At 41.6% G+C, this 15,802-nt stretch overlaps 1 pseudogene; it reads right to left on the bottom strand.

Moving 5' to 3' along the window:
• Window positions 1-1,036: 1,036 nt before the first annotated feature.
• Window positions 1,037-9,453, bottom strand: LOC131968244 (inter-alpha-trypsin inhibitor heavy chain H3-like; annotated as a pseudogene).
• Between the last annotated feature and the right edge of the window lie 6,349 nt (window positions 9,454-15,802).

The following is a 15,802-nucleotide window of genomic DNA, read 5'->3' as shown; positions in this document are numbered from 1 at the left end:
TGCAGCTGATACTGTTATAGCGTCCAAAGTCCTCAGGAGCCACCATTTTTTGACAATTCACAATATCATAATATAATATAGTATAATATAAAATAATGCATTTAGTCCCTAAGGCATTCTGTATTTTTGACAAATATTATTATTCTTCTGTAGATCAACTGGGTACGAATTAGTCTTCAGTCTCAATTGGTTTCGTTTGTTAGGGGAAGTAACTTAGTGTATATGTGGCACTTGTTCATGTTAACGATTTACCTAATTTGAAGTCAATCAGTGACATACTATCCATTCGAATGAATTGCTTTATAAACCCTGGGAGTTTAATAGCTGCATCTTCATAATTCTGCAAGATTTCTGCTCATGTTCAAAACATTCTGCACATTAAAAACATATCTCACATATCTGTGTTCACTGAGAAGTCAAGTATAAAGTTGTAACATTTTAAGAAAAAAGTTGTAATAAATGAGAGCATAAAGTGCTAATATGAGAATAAAGTCATAATATTTCAAGAGCTTCAACATCTCTCTTCTACCCGTTTAATGGCAGATTATGAACATTGTTTTTGAGGTTGCATACTGACACCTATTGCCCTGGAGGAACTTTTTCAGGACTCTAAGAGTAGGTCCTCCCCCAGCACAAGAGGGACCGTGAGTGATGCAACTATGCAATGATTGGGACAGAGACATTCAGTGTATGTTGATTGGAACAGCCATCATTGAAATCCCCTTAGTCCCATAAATCTCCCAAATTGTTTAGGCCAAAAACACACATATGCTGAGCATCCAGCTGCTGCGTAAGGTTAAGAATTGCACTCATCCAGTCGGGACTCGTTTATCCATTGGTTGATTTCAAGATGTACTTATTAGTGTGTGTGTGTGTGTGTGTGTGTGTGTGTGTGTGTGTGTGTGTGCGTGTGTGTGTGTTTTCCTCACTTAAATCTTGTTTCTCTTTAATGGCTGAATTTATTTCTTTATTTCTTATCCAAAACACAAGGGTTTGAAATGAGCAATATTGGAAAAATTGAAACACTGAAATGAATTATATTTTTATTTTAATCATAGCCTATTAGTCTTTTATAGCAACATAGTCTTTTTTGCAACAGTCCCATTCATATATTTTTCTCCCAGTTCCTCTTACTGTATTAGGATAGTGTTGCTTCCCCTTCTAACTGTACTGATAAATTGTACATAAAATGCTGTGATTGAAGCTTGTTTGCCTTTTAGTACAAGATGTCAGAGCATTCATGTGGTAAGTACAGTCAGATATGTATCAAGTGAATTAGATTTAGATTGTTTCTGGGGTAGACACTGATGTACAAAGAATTTTAAACAGTTTTAAAAAGGCCTGACACAATGTAGTCTGTCACATCTCCATCGATAAGTCCTGTTCCATTACTGTGAATGAACCAGCAGGGAACATTTTCTCCGTTCTTCACGTCCCTCCTGAAGTCTCTCTGCCAGCCTCTGTGGACCGACACAAATGTTATGTAGACTGTTATGTAGACCGTTTATTCATGTCAGACACACTGCATGCAAACTCTTCCACACAAAGATGGGACACACTTATTTGTGTACCTGGTCACATTGAGCTCCTGTCCTTTCACATACATGGTGGCATCTGGTCTCTCTGGGACTTCACCTGGACGCAGGTCTGACACCTCATATGCAATCCCATGGTAGAACTGACCTGGAGGACAACCCAGGATTTTAAGGAAATATAATTTAATATAATAACCCAGCCTCTGAACCCAGTGATAACTGCAAACTAAAACAATTTGAGCCTCATATTATTTGTAATGTCAAAGTTTGAAGACACTACACATCTATTTATACCTCTGTTTATACTACAGGAAAGAGGATTAATCTGGGTTTGGTTTACTATAAACAACATTTCAACATTTATTGTAGGAATTTGATTGTATGCTCTTGTCAAATCCACCAGATTCCATTGACAACAACAGTCATTTTACCTCACAGAACACAAGAGTTGCTGGTCTGCTGCTGCCTTAATCAGTAAGTTTGTTTGTGTTACTGTGTGACTTTGGTCACAAAATATCACAAACAAATTTTGATTTTGAGGAGAGCATTGGACGGCTTCAGTTCCCCTTGTAAATTTAAACAGGGCAGTCTGATGGCAAAGTAGGTGGTGGAAAATATTCCATATATGATTTTAGTGGTGGGCTGTCAGGGCCAGCGGGGCCTTCTCTGTTGGGCCTGTCAAAATCCAAAAAGTATTTTTTCACAATTAAATTAGTGTGTGTCTGAACATGTCTGCATTCAACTACTTTTACAGTGTGTTACGATTATATTTCCATAAAGAATATAGTTACTTTCTGAGAAGCTCAGCTGGATTTTCCATATGTCATTAAACACATCACTGCTCCATGGGCCTGCTCTAGTAGTATTACTAGCCTTTCGTTGAAGCTGCAATTTCCTATTTGTTTATAATCTTGACTGACGTGTGTCATCAGCCAATCAAATTTTGATGCATAGTAACAGAACGCCCCAGGGGCCCAGCGATGTGTCAGAACCTATACAGTCTATGGTCAGAACGTGCAACTGCATGAGGAGGTCATTGAACAATTCATCAGAAAGGATCGGAGGCTGGATTTCATTAACAAGTAATGGGTGAGTGTTACTTCTTACTGTTTAGGAGAGATAACGTTATTGTGGTGTTTTATTTTACACAGCATATTGTGTGGTTATGTCTGATTGGTATTGCTCAAGTTTGGCCAGTAGATGGCGATGCTGTATCAGTGTTGATGCCGCACGTTGCAAGAGTTGGATGCCACTTAATAACCTGCTCCCAACTAGGCTACTAATATTCTGGCTGCAATAGCTGTTGTAAATATTTGGCATATATGCCCTACTTACATGTTTCATTTTGTTATTGAACTGAAGGTGGTGCACTACTATTGTTGCTATATTTTATTGAATCTGTTGATGCACAAACACCCTTATGTGGAAGCTGGTTTTTGTGTCATCTGGTGTGAGTGTGAAATCCAGTTGTTGAGTGACATAACGGAAAATCTGGTGGTGATGCTGCAGAAGCCTATAGCTGTTATAATTCACAGTGGTGTGCATGTGCGCTGTGGTTGTTGAAGATCAACTGTCTCGTTGGTGTTAGTGCATATAGTGCCTGAGTGTATGTTGTATGTGGTTGTGTTTTTTTACGGAATGCCCTGACTGAAACCCCACGGTACGCTACTGTATGATTTACAGATATGTGTGTGTCCTGTTGTACCTAGCAGGCCGTGAACAGAAGGGGACAGGAGGTGGCTGTCCAGGGTGTAGAAACCCAAGTAGTCCTGGTGGTACGGGTGCTTCGCCCACACTTTGTGTAGCAGGATGACAAACTTGACTAAATCCTTTAGAGTGACTGTAAGGCTGTGATCCTTGGTCAAGAGAAGATCCACACTGGAGTAGAAATAAGAGGAGATGATAGTAATTCATCCTGAACAGGATTTTATATTTTATATCACTCATGTAGAAAGATATAGTTCTGTTTCACTGAAGGGTCCTTACTTGGGTCCTTTGACAGAAGCTGTATCAGACCACAGTAGTTTGACCCGTTTGCCATCCTGGAACATCGAGATGTCCCGAGTGCTCACCTCCAGCCTCACCCCCAAAGTCTGGTGGACGATGCCAAAACGCCAAAAGTAGGTGTTAATTTTACCATCAGGGGGAATCTTCTTGTCTCCGATGGTCTGGCCATTGACCAAAATACCTGAGGAAAAATCATGGGATTGGTAAACTGCAAGATGTGATTTACGTACCTATACATGTGTTAAAAAAATAGGGGAAATAAATTTATGATGATAATTAGAACTCAGGGCTGACCTTGTTTTGGGTCTCTGACCAGGTTGAGAATGGTTCCTGGTTTGTCGTTGATATTGAAACACAGAGCGTCGTCTCTGTCAGGGAGCTCGATCATAAAATGAGGATCTCCGTCCACTGCAGGTGACGCCAGAGAGAAAGTCATAAACAAAATGGGTGTGATTTTGTTTTGGATAAAGTGTTGGCTGAACATGCTGATGACAACATGTCAACAGTATGCTAGCAGCTCTGTGAGGCTAAACACTAATGTTAGCATGCTAACAAGTTATTGCATAGCCACATCCCTATCTCCATAGCGCTGCCAGTCGTCTTGGGCGGTGCTAAGCGTCAGTGTTGTTGCAAAATAGCAAAGTTAGCAGAATGGGGACGGAGAACTCTGTAAGAGGCTCATCCCAACAGTCTTCATCATGTGAGTCGACTGAACAAGTTGATGCTTAGCAGACAATGCTAATCAGTTTTAACCATATTAGTTCAATGTGTTAGCATGCTAACATTTGGTAATTAATGCTAAACACAAAAGATACCTATGGTTCGGAATGTGAAAAGTTTTTCATGTATTTATTATGAATTGCCTTACCAAAGTATGTGGGTGGTGGCGGCTGGTAAGCATATGAAGGGGGAGCAGCATATCGATGTACTAGATACAGGAACAACAAGGTTCAAGTTAAAAGTAATACAGTGAAATGACTTAGTCCCAGAAGACTTTTTATGCTTTATATCAAATAAAAGCTCCTTACTCATTCTTTCTGCCTGTTGTCTTTGCTCTGTCACAAAAAAACAGATGGAAAAAAACAACTTAGTGCATTTCACAGTTCAACTGAACTGAAGAATGAATGTGTTGAAAACATAAATTTTAATAGTCAGTGCTGCTTGTGAATGTGTTACAGTAAGGTTTTGTTTTCAGGGGGGAAAGGTTGACAGCAAACATGTTCAGCAGAACCCGACCAGTATCACATCTCAGACCCTGCCTTACCCTCAGTCAGCTTATCAGCGATGAGAGGGCTGTCTGGTCCATCCTCAGTTTCAGGCTTGGTGACCACCATGGAGGTGAGAGGGGTGACAAAGCTGTAACGCAGAGACATGTCTAGGGCCTTGGCTGTGGTGTTGGCTTTCTCATCTGGTGCATCACTCTTGCTGCAAGAACAAACATATAGGACAACTGAAGTTGCCACAGATGACAATAACAGTCAGAAAACCACCATGGAATCTATCATTTAATATTACAAGATCCATAATGGTCTCTCAGGCATTGGCCTATCATAAGCAAAGATTTTATTGCGACCAATGGAAAACAAAGATTTCCAAGATAAAGCAATCAAGGTCTCAGCTTCAGTGAAATAACTCAAACACGTTAACTCAAATCCGTGTGCATTTTATTTCTCCTGCTGAGAGCCAATGTTACTGTGAAACAATAAAATACAGACCAGATTAGTCGAGTCCATTTAATTGTTAAATTTTGTTAAATTGTTAAATTGTTAAATTGTCTGAGTAATCTGCCATAGTTCAAGAAGAAGCTTGCATCAAATCTTGCAGGTACAGATAAAGTTGACAGACGGGATGGAATGATAGGTGATGCATTAACCTCTTCTCCAGGAGCTGCTGGATGGTGAGGTAAGCCCACAGACGCTCTGTGAAATCCCCAAAGATGTACTTATCATCTGGGTACATCATGTCCCAGTCCACAGTACTGGCCTGGCCCTGCACCTTGAAGTCCTCCTCAAGCTACAGAAAAAGAGAAAAAAATATTCTTAAAAAACAACAGATTACTAAACACAAGTTTTCCCTCCACCTTTGCTCTGTCTTAAAATGTCATTTTCTTCTCCTCACCCCCTGGCCAAACACTTCCACTAGGAAGTTGTCCAGGTCATTGTCTATCAGTCGCCCGGCCACGACGATCTCTGAGCCGTTAAACAACTGGCTGTAGTGGTTGGTAGTTAGGGAGTCCACTGTGTTGTCAGGATAACGCAGGTCCACCTCTGATAGCAGAGGGTTGGCCACCTCCTCATAGAAACCCTGGAATAAATGCATTCACCCATCGTATTACATCAATCTGTACAAAATGTGCCATGCATTAAGTTTTTTGATAAAATCATAAAAAAGTGATAAAATAACTTTGGTGAATGTGGCATCGCTGGTATTATTAACATTTAACTTTACACAAATCATTGTATTCTGCGGGCCACTCCTTTGTTTTGTTTGCTCAACACATCCAAGAAGGAATAATCCATATCATTTCCGAACCCAAGACAGAACAGAGACATGTTTCCTCCGATTGCAGAACGCACATTCTCCTGAAGCTTCGGGATCGGGGGCTCTGATTCAAACACACAACATGCAGAAATGTAATGCTGAGCAGAAACTACATTAATTAAATTTGCTCCGACACAAATATACATTATATCCTCCAGTATGGCATGCTCACTATAATCTGGCATTCCATCTGTCATTAAAATAATCATATCGATGCTCTTCTCTGGGAGCTTCTTCTCCTGCCTGTCTTTGACCAGCATGTTCACACCTCTCAACACTGCATCATTGATATTAGTTGCTAGATGGGAAACACACAACACCTTATGTATAATATGAGAGTGTACTGAGAGTGTGATTTTTATATTTAAGGGGTTTAAGATGGTGTTCAGCATAAAGGCTGGTGTCTTTTTTTCTTTTTACATCCTCCTTCATGTATCCTTCTGACATAATCCATTCCTTCTGTCACATTTTCCTTGGTTGCTTTGGTAAGTGATTCTCTCCAAGAAATGATCTTGTCATCAAACAGGATGAGGGCAAAGTGGTCCTCCTCGTGGAGGTCGTTGAGGATGGCCAGCAATGCTTCTCTTGTCTGCAAAGAGTGACAGGTTCAGAGGTCAAAATGTGTGTGTGTGGGTATCAGTATATCTGAAACACATCAACAGTCTGAAGAGTCTTTCACCTGTTGAATTTTCTTTCCAATCATTGAAAAACTCCTGTCAATCACAAACACCACATTCTTTGGGACTCTGGGCAGGTCAGGGGGAGCAAAGAAGTGCACAAAGTATCCGTTCACAACCTGAAGGGAAGAGAGTCATCAAGAGCAGTAATATACAAGAAGGAATGACAAGGCAACAAGGAGATTGCAAATTTTGTTTGTTTTGTTCTTTTAAAATATAGATGATACATTGTTGCAATTTAATCACAAATTAATCAATTGTATTTTACAGAGCATATAACGATAGTCTGTATATTTTTACATATGTATCTTTACACATGCATTCATCAGATACTGAGTACAGTATTTGTTGGCCACTGACCTGAATGTCCCCGAGACTCTTTGCTCGGTTCACGTCATACTTGATGACAAAATCTCCGTCGATGAGTGTTCCATCACAATCTGGACATTTCCTCTCCTGCTCCATAGTTGGTGAGAAAGAGATGTGTGCCTGTAAATGGGATATGATTATATCAGCTACACTTAGTTCTTGTGTCAGTATTTTTGTTTGATGTTTAATGTGAAGATAAGAAAGTCAGACAAAGATCATTTTGATAACTTAAAAAACAAAAGAGTTGGGACACAGGCAAATATAATCAGACAACTTCCTCCAAGGCCTGCTGTAATGTGTACCTTGTTGTTTGTGACAGTTTTCTCCACCAGGGGGAGCAGCTCATTGGTGAGGAAGGTTGCATGAGTGTCCACATGAGAAATGCCCTGAGGCTCAAAGATGTTTGTCACAATCTGTTTTCACACACACACACACACACACACACACACACACACACACACACACACACACACACACACACAAAAACAGAGATCATTTGTTATGTAAAACATAAACTGATTTAAAAAAAGAACATGATTCACCTGAAACTCCTGGACTCGCTGTTTGGGTTTAACTCGAGTCAGAATCTCATACTGGCCCAGTTTCCTCTGAAGGAGCTCCTCGTAGGTCAGAATGAAAGTCACATTACTTTCAGCTGCAATGTTGACGGACACTGAAAACTTCTCCATCTTTCTTCCTGAAGCCCTGTAATGAAACACAGACATTACTGACAGACACTAGCGTTATAATCATCAATTTCTCCTATAAGTCCATAAGAATGAAGATACAGTGTGTTTCTAATTCTATGAATGTGTATTTAACATATATTTATCTTGACTGACTCACTTGACCAGTCCAGCAGTCTGTCCAGAGGAAACAGCCTTCTCATACTGTTTCTTTGCTTTCTCTTTCTCCTTCACCTCCCCAACATACACCTGACCTTCAATTTCCCTGTGAGGAACAAAGATGGAGAACGACATGATGCAACTTAAGGAAAGTACAATATATGTGTTCATCATAAAAATTAACTTCAGAGCACAAGTGGAAAATGATGCCAGGATAAATAATGTCACACACAAATGTCATAAAACAAGTAGGACAGACAGACATGCTGAAGTTGGTGATGAAGGCGGACTTGGGCAGCTCAACTTCGAAGAAGATTTCCTGGGAAATGTTTGCTTTGTTCCGAGCCTTGGAAGTCATGACGGTGTGGGCGAAACGAGACGTCACAGTGCAGTCCACTTTCACGCTGTACACCTCCACCTGAGACAGGAAGAGAGGGAGGACAGATGCAAAGAATAAACACTGTGGTAAGCCTCCTATCACAAACACTTATAAACACATATGACTAGCTATTTTTTACTTCAAACTTTTTACTATTGGGTTCAGACCTAAGTATGCTGCTTAGAGCCTACAGCACCCAGGGTGTTTTTTATTATTAGTCTGAGAGTTTATTGACCTTTTATTTTATTTGTTGTTGCCACAGCCTGAACAGTGAATGACAGAAATGGTTAAATTAGTTTTTTTTCTTTCTGAACTGCAACCTACCATTTCCCTCACAGGATAAATACATTTGTAATGAATTGCATATTTCTCATTAACAGATACAAACTGATCGTTTTCTTACCTTGACCTCAGTTGTACTTCTTTTCTGTAATAAAATAAGAAAGAAAAGACGAGAAAAAAAGAGGTGTTTTTGAAGCCTGAAAATTCCAGAAATGAGCAATTGAAGTTCATGCTATTCAATTATATATGCACCAATAGCCATATTCTTTTTATTTTAAGGATTATAATGTACAAAGACAAATATGCAACATTACCGCCCATCAGGACTTTCTGCTGGTAAATAAATAGTACCTGCAGTGGTCTGGCACCTCCTCTTGTCTCCTGAAATATAAATTCAGCAGTATGAACCAACATGGTGCCAGGATTTTAGAAAATAAGCTACTGATATAACAAGGACTAGCTTCTCAGAAAAAAAAATGGCATTCTGTGTCACAGAAGTCAGAACGAGTAATGTGATAGTAAAACTGAGCGAAAATTAGCTTTGAAAACAAAAACAAACAAAAAGCCAGATCAGAAGGCCCCAGAAAGATGACATATTTCTGCTATGAATAATGCAATTTCAAATGAATATCAGAGTACAAAAATGTCAGTGTGTGAAGTTACCTGCAGAGCTTCATGCTCCCCGGAGATAACCAGAGCCCCCCAGGCCGAGCCGGGCAGCCAAAGGCAGGCGCTGCCCCACAGCAGCAGCAGTCCAACACCCTGCAGTCCAGACATGACCAAACTTCCACTGAACAGTGACTGACTTCACTGCTGAGCTAAAAGCTCTCTGCCCCGGGGGGAGGGACAAAAAGTGTCCATGAAGTATTGACCAACAGACTTGGGCTCAATGTGCAGGGGGCTTGGAGGTGTATTTGCTGGAGGTAATCATTTCCTAATCCAAAAATAGGACATTATGTCAATGCAGTCAGTTACTATTACTATTACAAACTATTGATATCTGTGTTGCTCTCCATTATTTGTTAGAAAAAAATACATGTAAAATATAAATAAATGTAAAAAAAAAAATCTAGCTATATCCATTTTAGTGTCTAGTATAGATGGTAGCACAGACAAGTGACTGCCAGCTAAGCATTGCTGCTTGTCCCACCTCCACCTTCTGCATGGTCATCAGCCGGGAGCCACCCTTCATTGACATTTCGCTCCATTGTTACAGGATGCACTGCCACCCAGTGGTTGTTTACGTTCAGTACTACATGTTGATATTACCCACTGTAACCTGCGATTGCCACAACATGAATAGTCAAGTTCACCGGCACTCTTGTGTCTTCATTCATGTAACATGGTGTCAGAAGTGGCTTAGCTGTTAATAAAAGCGACAAATTGACAGCTAATGGACGGTGTATCAGCACAATTACAGCGTGAGTGCATATGCATATTACGTAATTTGTTTTGACTAGTTTAGCACAGTATTACTAGCTAGCGCTACCAGCAAACTAGCCAGCTTCAGCTCCATGGCTAACTGACGGAGATTTGTTGACAAAATGGAATTCAACCACATAATTCCCCCTCCTGGTCCGATGAAGCACAGCGGAGACTGGAGCACAAACTGGGACATCTTTAGGGCTAAATATGAGGATTACAGTTTGGCGGTGGCCTTGATAGATGCATCTTCAGCTGTCCAAGCTGCCACTTTGAGGATTTTAATGGGGCCAGAATGTTGTCATGTGTACAAGCACAACCTGCAGCTGACGGAGGAGGAGCGCAGCGATGTGAAGAAAATTCTGGATAAATTAGAGGAATACTTCAAACTGGCCAAAAACGTTATATATGAGCGATATGTTGTTGGCTGCTGCAAACAGGAGGATGGTGAGTCCATTGACAATTTTCTTACCCGATTGAGGGAAAAGGCAGCAACCTGTGACTATGGGGCTCTCAGAGACGTGTTGATAAGGGACAAAATATTACTTGGCATTACCAATGAGTGCACACATAGACGGCTGTTGAGAGAGAAAGGTCTGCCGCTGGCCGCCATAGAAATATGCCATGCTGCAGAGCTGACGGACATGACACTGAGGTCCATGGATCAAGAAAGGCCACATACAGACAGCGTCAATTCAGGTTTCAGACAGCCATCAAAAAAATGTCCCCATGCTACAGGGAGGCAGCAAAAGAAATACACCCCAGCCACAGGCAGTGTCTCTGCATGCAGATACTGTGGTGTGCATCATGGGAGAGGACGAGAGCAATGTCCTGCTTATGGAAATCTGTTAAGCCTGTGGTACAGCTATCCACTTTGCTCGAGTTTGCATGAAAACCAGGGGATCGGAGGCATCTGCACATGTTCACTCCATGGAAAATCCAATACTAACCCAGGAAACAGATGGTAGTTGGGATGATCTCTTCACAACCGAATGCTTTGGGGCCGAAAAAAGTGGCCCGCTGCTCTCCAACTGAATGGCATTAAGCAAAAATGCCAGCCAGACTCAGGAGCCACATGTGACGTTATGAGCCTGAAAGACAAGACGCGAATCGCACCACAAGATAAACTCATGCCAAGCAGCACCAAGCTGAAGCTCTACTCAGGTCAGCTGATGACCTCCATGGGTCTGTTCATGACAGAATGTGTTGTGCGGGACTGCAGACACACCTTAGAGTTTGAGATAGTCAAAACCAGTCAGCAGCCCCTGCTTTCCGGGTCTACATGCGAGCGCCTCAGACTTGCAGTTCACCATCCCAGCAGGCCTGAATGCGGTGGACAGTAGTACCCAGGCTAGGCTTTTGAAAAGGGAGGCTCTCATCGAGAGGTATCAGGATGTCTTCACTGCGCCAGTAGAATCCGTTCCAGGGGTGGTGCACTTTCAGTTAAATGCAGCAGTTTAGCCAGTCCAGAGTGCCACCCCCCCCAACGTCCCAGTTGCCATGAGGGCGGCAGTGAAAGCTCAGCTTGAGAAATACAAGGCAGAGGGCCACATTACCTCGGTCACAGAACCAACTGACTGTATCAGCAATATGGTGATCATCAGGGGCCGGTATTTCAAAAGTGATCAGATAGGATTATCCTGGTCGGATAGGATTAAATCTAGATCTGATCTGAAAACTGGGTATTTCAAACACGGATCCAGATAACCCTGATCCTGAAGATCAGGATTCCGCTCCGGTAATCCAATACTCCCTTGAATCAAGATAAAAGGCTGGATTTGGGTATTTCAAAACTCAAGGCAGATATCTGGATCAACTTGGTACCAAAATTTCAGGATCATTCTGATCCCACCTCAGAGGTGGATTTCACTTAGATTGACAAAGTCTCAGCTCCACTTCTCCTAGATATTTTTACTCAAGATGTTCATTACACTTAATCAAGTGTTAGTGTTTTACTTTTAATAATTAAAGTAGCCTAATTGAAAGAAATTTAAAGCATAGTAATATATTTGACCCCACTTTCTGAAATTGCTGTAGATATATCATGCAGCACATTGAAGCACTTTCAAGGTATATTTTCATGCTTCTGATTATTGAAGACAAATTCTGTCAAACTTAAAAATGTACCTTTAAAATGTCTGGAAATAGCTTGAATGTGATTTTTAAAACACGCAGTAAGGTGTTTGTGTACAAACTGATTATTCTACTTAATCTCAAATCAGATGATATTTTGCTATAAATGACCATAATTATGTTTAGTGAGAGTCTTCCATATAAGGGAGACAAATTAGGATGAAAAATGTTTCTTATTGTGTCACTGACCAAGCTATATAGCATGAAAGTAATGCAATTACAATTTCAAGCAGTTTCAATAACTTTATTCAGAATCCAATAACATTGAATGGATCAATACAATTAAAGTGTTTCCAAGGATTTCCAGCACTCATAGGGCCCCGGTTGTCCTTAATAGCTGAGAGGTCCATGGCTGTGAGTGACTCTGAAAGTAGAAGAAAGAGAAGGTGTATGAGTATATCTTTATGTACACAAAGCATGACAACATCACTAGCATTACTGGAGCATTCTGACACTTCTGAATGACCCGTATAGTTAATACTTGTACCGTGTAACGTTACGTTTCCTAAGTACTGCAGCAGTCTGCTCTGTACACATGGAGCAGATTTTTTTTTAAGTCTGCCGTGTTGCCAATAATGTAACGCTAATAAGCTCTAAACAAGTTGGTGTAAGTTTAAAGAGTTAAGGTATGATGTACGTCCGATTAGTTCCTTTATAAGTTAAACCATAGACTAAAATCAATCAACAAAGCAGCTACCTCGCTAGCCCGCTAGCTGCTTAACACACATAACAAGTCAATGAATCGGAGTTAGCTACCGTTAGCACGGCTGCGTCTCAATTAGCGATCGCTGCGGCCTGGTTTTAATTAGGTGACAATTCAATAAGTTGGCTAGCATGATATGTTGAGATGACGGTTAACTTACACTTTTGACGTGAAAGTGGTGCTCCCTGCTCCTTTCGTCAGGTAGTCCGCCATGTTTCGATCCCAGAGTCGGAGACACAACAAGATTTGGAAATCCAGATCCGCCCACATGGACGTCACGGTGATCCACTCTGGCAATGTTTTGAAATACTCAGATAAAGTCAGCAGGATCACCTTGATCCATGACTGAGAAAAGGAGGATTTCGTTATCCGGATTATCCTGATCCGGATTACAAATTTTGAAATACTGGCCCCAGGAGACCAGACAAGTTGAGGATATGCATTGATCCAAAGCACCTCAACCAGGCTCTGCTGTGGTCACACTAAATCATGCCCACACTTGAGGACATACTCTACAAGCTCCCCAAGGCTAGGGTCTTCACCCTGGTGGACGCGAGGGATGCCTTTCTCCAGTGCAGACTGGACGAGACAAGCAGATACATGACCACCTATTGGACACCCTGGGGGCGCAAGCGCTGGTTGAAGCTCCCCTTTGGCATCTCAGTGGCTCCAGAGGTGTACCAACGGATACAGCACAAGCTCCTGCTGGGACTCAATGGAGTGGACCCTATAGCAGACGACGTCCTCATCATGGGCTGTGGGGATACGGATGAAGAGACAGGGCGTGACCATGATGCCAAGCTGCTGGCCCTCATGGACAGATGTCGACAGGTCAAACTAAGGCTCAGTATAAAGAAGCTCCAGTTTAAAGTGCCAGAGGTTCACTTTCACGGGCACATTCATATCGGCAAAGGGGCTGAAGGCTGACCCGGAGAAAGTGAAGGCAGTCATGGACATGCCCCTCCCGACTGATGTGAAGGCCGTGCAGCGGTTCGTTGGCTTTGTGACGTACCTGGCTAAGTTCCTACCACGCCTTCAGAGGTCTGCCAGCCACTGATGCAGTAAAGGAAGTGAAGCAGCTGGTGACTACAACACCAGTGCTGCGTTACTATGACAAAAGCAGTGACAATCCAGAGTGACTCTCTCCAGCATGGCCTGGGCTGCGTCCTGTTGCAGGAGGGCCAACCTGTTGCATTCGCTTCGAGAGCGCTCACACCAACAGAGCAGAATTATGCCCAAATTGAGAAGGAATGCCTCAGCATTGTATTTGCATGCCAACGCTTTCATCAGTATCTTTATGGGCGCAACAATGTCACCGCAGAGACAGTAAAATATTCAAGTGCATTTTATTATGAATTTCCAGAGTGAAAAGTCCTGTAAGTTTGTGAGAATATACCTGAGGTCATGTAGAATGAACCTGAAGTGGAATTAGTGACTGGAAACAGACAGTTTAATTTTAAGGATTTTTAAAATATGAAGTAATATTTTACTGTACAGTAAATATTCAAGTGCATTTTATTATGAATTTCTATAGTGAAGAGTCCTGTAAGTTTGTGAGAATATACCTGAGGTCCTCTAGAATGATCATGAAGTGGAACTAGAAAATTTCCTCTGGGGAAATTCTGAAAGGGCCACGGGGGCTACTGCCGGTGTGTGTACACTACGATGAGATTCTTCAGAGATTTCAAACTATGCCCTTTAACCTCAAAATGTGTGTGTGTGTGTGTGTGTGAGAGAGAGAAACATGTATGTGGAGGAGTGTGCGCGCATACGCGCGCATTTGTGTGTGTGTGTGTGTGTAGCGAAAATCGCATAAAGTTACCTGTGTGTGTGTGTGTAGCGAAAATCGCATAAAGTTACCTGTGTGTGTAATTAAAATCACAAAGTTACCTGTGTGTGTGTGTGTGTGTGTAGCGAAAATCGCATAAAGTTACCTGTGTGTGTAATTAAAATCACAAAGTTACCTGTGTGTGCGTGTTTGAAGCAGGTGTATGCATGTGTGAGGAGTGTGCGCACTTACGCGCATGTGTGTGTGTATCTGTAACTGTAATCACATCAAAGATCAAAGGCAATCAGATCAAAGCAATCAACTGAATTAACTGATACCACCTGTTAAAGTTCCGAAGGAGTGACAGCAGCCAGAGGTGGACTGGAATTTCTGGCCTCGAACAGAAAGCATTTTCGGCAAAACCATAATACCTATCATTGATTCGACTTCACTTTGAGCGTCCTGAGTTCTTCCTGAACGTCTACATATGTTTGTTTTTTTTTCAGAAAAATGAAAAAATAGCTTTGTTAGAGCGATCTAAAAAAACTGTTCCATATCCCTTTTTTTCATTTACCCCCGTGCAATACACACCCATTATAATCTCAGAATTTCTCCAAAAATGATCATGGTCATTGAGCAGGGATTGATAAAAAACTATATGACCTATCGAAACGTGGATTAATACGTCGCGAAAAATTCATATTCCATAGAGAAAAGTAATAGCACACCGATCCCGATCAAACCGCACGTTTTGATGTATAATTTGTCCTGCAACTCTTTAAGTTGTAGGACTAGTAGCGGGACGAAATTGCGTCCGCAAGAGGAATAAGAAGAAATCCACAGTATAACAGTAGTGCCCCGAGCACTGGTCCCTACAGCTATTGCTGTATGGGACCAGTGCTCGGTGCGATTGCCCCGAGGCCCTAATTAGTGACTGGAAACAGACAGTTTATTTTAATTAATTAGGGCCTCGGGCACTACTGTTATACTGTGGATTTCTTCTTCTTCCTCTTCCGGACGCAATTTCGTCCCGCTACTAGTCCTACAACTTGAAGAGTTGCAGGACAAATTATATATCAAAACGTGCGGTTTGATCGGGATCGGTGTGCTATTACTTTTCTTGACAGAATACAAATTTTTC

The sequence above is a fragment of the Centropristis striata genome, chromosome 3 (assembly GCF_030273125.1).
Source record: "Centropristis striata isolate RG_2023a ecotype Rhode Island chromosome 3, C.striata_1.0, whole genome shotgun sequence".
NCBI lineage: Eukaryota > Metazoa > Chordata > Actinopteri > Perciformes > Serranidae > Centropristis > Centropristis striata.
This window is presented reverse-complemented; position numbering and strand designations above follow the sequence as displayed.